Source organism: Megalobrama amblycephala, linkage group LG14 (assembly GCF_018812025.1).
Source record: "Megalobrama amblycephala isolate DHTTF-2021 linkage group LG14, ASM1881202v1, whole genome shotgun sequence".
NCBI classification, from domain to species: domain Eukaryota; kingdom Metazoa; phylum Chordata; class Actinopteri; order Cypriniformes; family Xenocyprididae; genus Megalobrama; species Megalobrama amblycephala.
In genome coordinates, this window is record NC_063057.1 from 32,375,811 (window position 1) to 32,382,062 (window position 6,252).

The following is a 6,252-nucleotide window of genomic DNA, read 5'->3' on the forward strand; positions in this document are numbered from 1 at the left end:
AAGGTCCAGATCATCGTCAGCTCAGCGTTCGACTGGATATGCTGGTCGCACTCCACCCGCGATCGCGGGCTCGCACCGCGAGCCTGAGCCGCTGCTTCATGGGAGGCAGTTTAAAAAATCCCGCTTCGGAGCGAAGCCGGCCCCTCGTCAGCAGGTGCGGCCTGCAGAGAAGAAGGAGCAGCGTTCCTGATGTTCGTGCCAGGAGGAAGAGGGCGCGGTCCGTGTGCGACAACGGGCCAGTGGCCAAAAGAGCGTGTTCTTGCTCAGAGTTCACTCGGCGGCCAGAAGAAAACCCCGAGAATGCATGTTTAAATGTTATGTTGAAACCGATGTGTTCTGTTGTAATAAACATAAAACATTACATGCCTCACCAAAAGAGCTCTTTTCCTCCCTTGACTCTTACCAGCCACATAAGCAAAACTTCTCCCTCGGGGGATGTTTGGCAGAGCGGAAGCTCGGGGCAACCCGAGTTTTCAGGTGCAGACGTTCCTGTGCGACGCGCCGCGGATGCGTCACCTGTCACCCTTTTAAGGAACAGTGTTTCCCCGGCGACTGGCGCACAGCCCTCGCCGCAGAGAACACTATCGAGTCACCTGAGCGCGTGGGCAGCGCTCCCGTCGGCGTCAGATTGGGTGATAAACACTATAAAGCGCGGATATACTCTTCAGTTCGCTCGCAGACAACCTCGCTTCAGCTGCGTTATTATGTCAGCAGTGTCAGAACAGAGCGCCCCGCTGTTACGGGCAGATATCTCCTCCCTTCTAGCCAAGCAGGCAGTAGAGATAGTACCCGAGGAGCAGATGAAGTGTGGACTATACAGCCGTTATTTCCTTGTCCCAAAAAAAGACGGGGGCATGCGTCCCATTCTAGATCTAAGACCGCTGAACAAAGCGCTCGCGAAACGCGCGTTCAAGATGATTACAGTGAAGCAGATCCTCGCGCACATTCAGCCCGGGGACCATTTCATAGCGCCGGATCTGAAAGATGCTTATTTCCACGTCCAGGTAGCCCCTCATCACAGGCGCTATCTGCGATTTGCATTCGAAGGTGTTGCATACCAATTCAAAGTGTTGTCGTTCGGGCTGGCGTTGGCTCCCCGTACGTTCACGATGTGCATGAATGCGGCGCTGGCACCCCTGAGACTCGATGGAATGCGCATGCTAAACTATCTCGACGACTGGCTGATCATCGCTCAATCGAGGAGTGTACTCGAGGAACACAAACACAGGCTCCTCACCCATCTAGAGTGTCTAGGTTTGTCTGTGAACATGCAAAAGAACACGCTTCAGCCCTGCCAGTCAATTACTTTTCTGGGTATGGTTTTGGACTCGCGCACGATGATCGCGCGCTTATCAGAGCAGAGAATCCAATCCATTCACAAGACAATAGCCTCGTTTGTGCACGGCAAAGCGGTTCCTCTGAAAACGTTTCAAAGACTGCTTGGTCTAATGGCAGCTGCAGCCTCCGCCTGCCGCCTGGGCTTGCTGCATATGAGGCCGTTGCAACTCTGGTTACAGGACCGAGTCCCGCTGCAGGCGTGGAGAGAGGGGACGGAGCGCCTTGTTATAACGCGTTCATGTCTCGAGGCTCTGACACCTTGGTTCGGCACAGCTATGTACGAACGGGGTACTGCGATGGGCAGGGTGGTCAGATGGATAGTCGTGACCACGGACGCGTCACTGTCAGGCTGGGGAGCCCTCTGCGACGGCAGACCAGCGTTCGGCGTGTGGACGACAGACCAGAAGCGCTGGCATATAAATTGCTTGGAGATGGAAGCCGTTCGTTTGGCGCTGCAGAATTTTCTTCCGTTTGTGAAAGACCACCATGTTCTGATACGAACGGACAACACGGCGGTGGTGGCGTACATCAATCGCCAAGGAGGAATGCGCTTGTGCGCCCTGCAGGGCTTAGCAAGATGCCTGCTCTTATGGGCAGATCGGGTACTTCTCTCGATTCGAGCAGTCCATGTACCAGGCAGTTTGAACCGTGGCGTGGACATGCTGTCCAGAGAGGGCATTGTGCACGGAGAGTGGAGATTACACCCTCAAACAGTGAAGTTGATTTGGAGTCTCTTTGGAGAGGCGGAGATCGACCTTTTTGCGTCAGAAGAAAACGCCCACTGTCCGCTGTACTTCTCGCTGACGAATGCTCCCCTGAAAGGAGACGCGCTGTCGAGCCGTTGGCCCACGGGTCGGAAATATGCATTTCCCCCTGTCAAAATAATGCCGCTAGTGCTGCAAAAGATCAGAGAGGAGAGGGATGCTGTGCTTCTGGTAGAGCCGAAATGGCCCAACCAGCCGTGGTTTCCGGAGTTGGTGAACCTGTCGTTGAACCTCCCGTGGCGGATTCCACTGAGGAGGGATTTATTGTCCCAGGCAAGGGGCACCATATGGCACCCCAGGCCAGAGTTATGGGATCTGCATGTGTGGCAAGTCAGTATGGAGTGAACCAGTTATCCGTTTCACAGCGTGTATTGCACACGATAACGGAAGCTAGAGCGCCTGCAACGATGCGCCTGTATGGCTTGAAATGGAAAGTGTTTGCGAACTGGTGCGCTAGCAGGCATGAAGACCCGATAAGCTGTGATATCCCGGCTATTTTGACCTTTCTGCAGGAACGTCTGGATGCTGGCAGCTCTCCCTCTACGCTGAAAGTTTATGTGGCCGCTATCGCTGCCTCTCATAACATGCTGGAGGGCCGCTCAGTCGGTAAGCACCTCCTAATATCGTGTTTTCTTCGTGGGGCGAGACGGCTGAATCCTTCCCGCCCTCGCCAAATGCCAGTATGGGACTTATCATTAGTGCTCAGAGCGCTGTCCGACCCACCGTTCGAACCAGCTGAGTCTAGTGATATAAAAGTGCTCTCATTTAAGACGGCGTTACTGCTCGCGCTAGCATGTGGAAAACGGGTAGGTGATTTACATGCCCTATCAGTTAATAGTGTTTGTATGCAGTTTGGCCCAAACGATTGTATGGTCAGACTCATGCCCAGACTCGGCTACACACCTAAAGTGCTCTCAACCCCGTTCAGGGCCCAGGTTATAACTTTACAAGCGTTCTGCTCCGCCGAACCAAACACCGATTCAGTGTCACAGAAGTACGCTCTATGCCCCGTGCGTGTAGCTGGTTCAAATATTACAATATATATATATATATATACATAAAGAATAATGTTAATGAACTTCATCAAAACTTGTTATTTTCTTATATTCTCATGTTTGTGTTCAGAGTTATAATGAGGCATAACATGCATAATTAATTCGAGTAGGAACCGTTAATGCAGAATATTTTATGGGGCACATAATGGTGACGCACACAATACCTCGTGCGATGTGTGAACAGCGCCATCTTTAGAAGCACATTTGCTATTGACGAGGTCGGTTGTGCTTTCTCTCGCTCTTCAAACAAGAGTGCTGGTAAGGAGATTTCTCTAAGTGTAAACAATATCATTGATTAATTTCATGAGATAAATAATGTTTAAGTGTAATGTAAGACGGTGATTTCATGAAATGTAACGCATTGAATTGTATTTTGAACATTTTACTGAGATTGGTTTTGTTTACTAGCTTTTTCCATGCTGTATGGATCACTGAAGGGGAGAGACGTGTATCCCAAAAAACATTAATTGTGCTCTGTGTATTTCTGCAGGTATGTTCGTTGTTTATTGTATTATATGTTGAGAAATGTTTGAAATGTGTTTACTATCGAGTTTATACGAGTTTGATAGATACAAAAAAAAGAGTGAGGTCTGTATGCAAACGTGATGTTATCAAATTTAATATTTTCAATTTAAATTGTGCAAAATCTGTAACTTTTCACATTTCCCCCCATTTAATTAATTTACTGATGCGAGTACGCGGTGAGGAACTATATTTTCTTTTTTTATATATATTTCATATGCCATATAATGGTGACATGTATTTTGTGACTTACTTTATTTGTTTGTTTTATCTTAATTATCTTGATTTATTTGATTTATACTATTTGTCTTATGTTTTGTAACTGTTAATTGAGTAAATTGCCTTCTTGAGAAGCACATTTGCTATTGACGAGGTCGGTTGTGCTTTCTCTCGCTCTTCAAACAAGAGTGCTGCTTTTTCCATGCTGTATGGATCACTGAAGGGGAGAGACGTGTATCCCAAAAAACATTAATTGTGCTCTGTGTATTTCTGCAGACCTGCTTCTTCAGAATAAACCTTCCTGAGACCTGCTCCACCTGTATTGTCATCTTTGAGAGCAACAAAACACAACCAGAGTAAAACTGCTACATAAAAATGGTGCCGTGACCTACTGGATCAACTGGATCAGCCGCAGCCGATCGCCGGAGTTGTGCAACGTGTTCGTGACGTATTGATGCTGCATCTGTAGATCGAGGAATCGATTTCACCATTGTTCTGGTAACTGTAAACCAAAAAAACAAAAAACAGAGAGACCTTTTTCCGTGGACTGACATATTGAACTGTTGTCTTTTTCCTCATCATACTTACTGGACATTGAATGAGGCCAGTTTTCTTTTGTGTTTATTCTGTCACTGTCATATATTTACACCATGGCCAGGGCATGGAAAGACTCTGATATGACAACGCCATATCTGGGGAGGGGCAGAGGGTTGTTGGGGGTGGAAGAAACTGCCGTTGGTAAACCTAGTGTAAGGACTTAGCCTATTTATTAGCTCAATTTAATTGTTACAGGGAATAAGAATTGAATCAACTGTAAATGATTCACTGTAAATGATTCAGAATTAATATTTAACACTTCATCAATTATTCGTCCAGCGAAAATTGAGGTTAGAGTATTTTACCAATTCTGGATAAAATATTATTCTGCGGCCAACAGTAACAATATTTTATTATGATTATTGTTATTATTGTAATTATTATATTATAAGCAAGAGGTAACTTTTAGGATCTTTTAAGTTTAAGGCAGTAATTTGATACACAGCACAAGAAACTCGTATATGTGAAAAATCAAAACAAGATTTATTGACTACTTCTAATGATTACAGAAAACTAAGGCTAAACACACACACACACACATACATACATGTACACACATTCGCGGAGTTGATGAGTTATGAAAAGTCCCAAGTTCAGTGCTAACTTAACTCATAACCTGAGGAAAATCACAAAAGCAGAGCTTTGGCTTGATTCTTTAGGTTTAAAGGAGTTTCACCAGTTCCCAGCAAGAGAGAGAGAAGTTTGCTTGTACCTGCGTTTGCTGTGACAGCTGAGGTAATCGGGTTGTTCCGTGACTCGTGTACAGCGGAATCCCGTTCTGGATTGGCTGTCTTTCAGGTGACGTCTTCTCGGGAAAGCCCTGTGGGTTGCGCGGAAGCTTTGAAGGATGCTGCTGGCTGAGCGTCTGGCTTGAGCGGCTCTCTTCTTGGGAGACTTTGGTCAGATATTTCACGAAGTGTTTTGGAGTCTGGATGTGACGGCTGTTGCGGCTCGTGGATGAAGATAGTCAGCGACTGTCAGATGGAAATCAGCCACGGCAGTTAGATGGGTTCTTCAACCCTTCTTCAGCGTATCGATTCTTTGACGTATCTTTTACATATCTTTTGACAACTGGCTATTGGGAAAGCATAGTTTTAAAGGAGCAATTTGGGTCCATCCTTCAGATGCGATCCTCCAATGAGACGTTGCTACGGAGATTAGACACGCCTCGTCTATTGTCCATTGATCACACCGCGTGATATCTGCAGAACATTCTCCTGTTTGATTAACAACTTTATAAAGTTTCTTAATATTTTCCTGATACTGAATTTCAATGTTTCATTCACACAGAATTACAGAGAATTATAAACTCTGTATTTAGAGCTCAAACATGACACACTTCTTCCACACACATATTACGAGACTGACCTAATTAAAACAATGATTACAATAATGCATTTGAAGAAAACCCACATATTGAATACATTGAATAGACATGTTAGTAATTACATCATGGCATGTATTATTCTGTATATAGTTTAAAATGATTTCTTAATGATGGTCCATTCGAAGTTCATTGCACAGTTTTCAAGCATAGTTTAAACTTTGACCGGAGTCACGAGTGACCGGGTCAGGATGGATTGCTCAATACAAGGGAGGTATTGATAGGACAGATTCGTCTTCAAATCCGTTGATGGGTGTTTTCCTGTTCCGTCCGCTAATACAAGAGGGTTTTGTGAGAGAATCAATAGATTTAATGTGATCAGATCCACGTGATGGGTTCTGATTAGTTTATTGCTGATGAGCTAATAAGTCCT

At 45.7% G+C, this 6,252-nt stretch overlaps 1 long non-coding RNA gene across 1 annotated transcript; it reads left to right on the top strand.

The window, feature by feature from the left end:
• The first annotated feature begins 3,132 nt into the window (after positions 1-3,132).
• LOC125246212 lies at positions 3,133-4,544 on the top strand. Its single transcript, XR_007179774.1, has 3 exons — positions 3,133-3,415; positions 3,566-3,647; positions 4,175-4,544. It is a non-coding gene; the product is annotated as an uncharacterized LOC125246212 (long non-coding RNA).
• Positions 4,545-6,252: the final 1,708 nt, after the last annotated feature.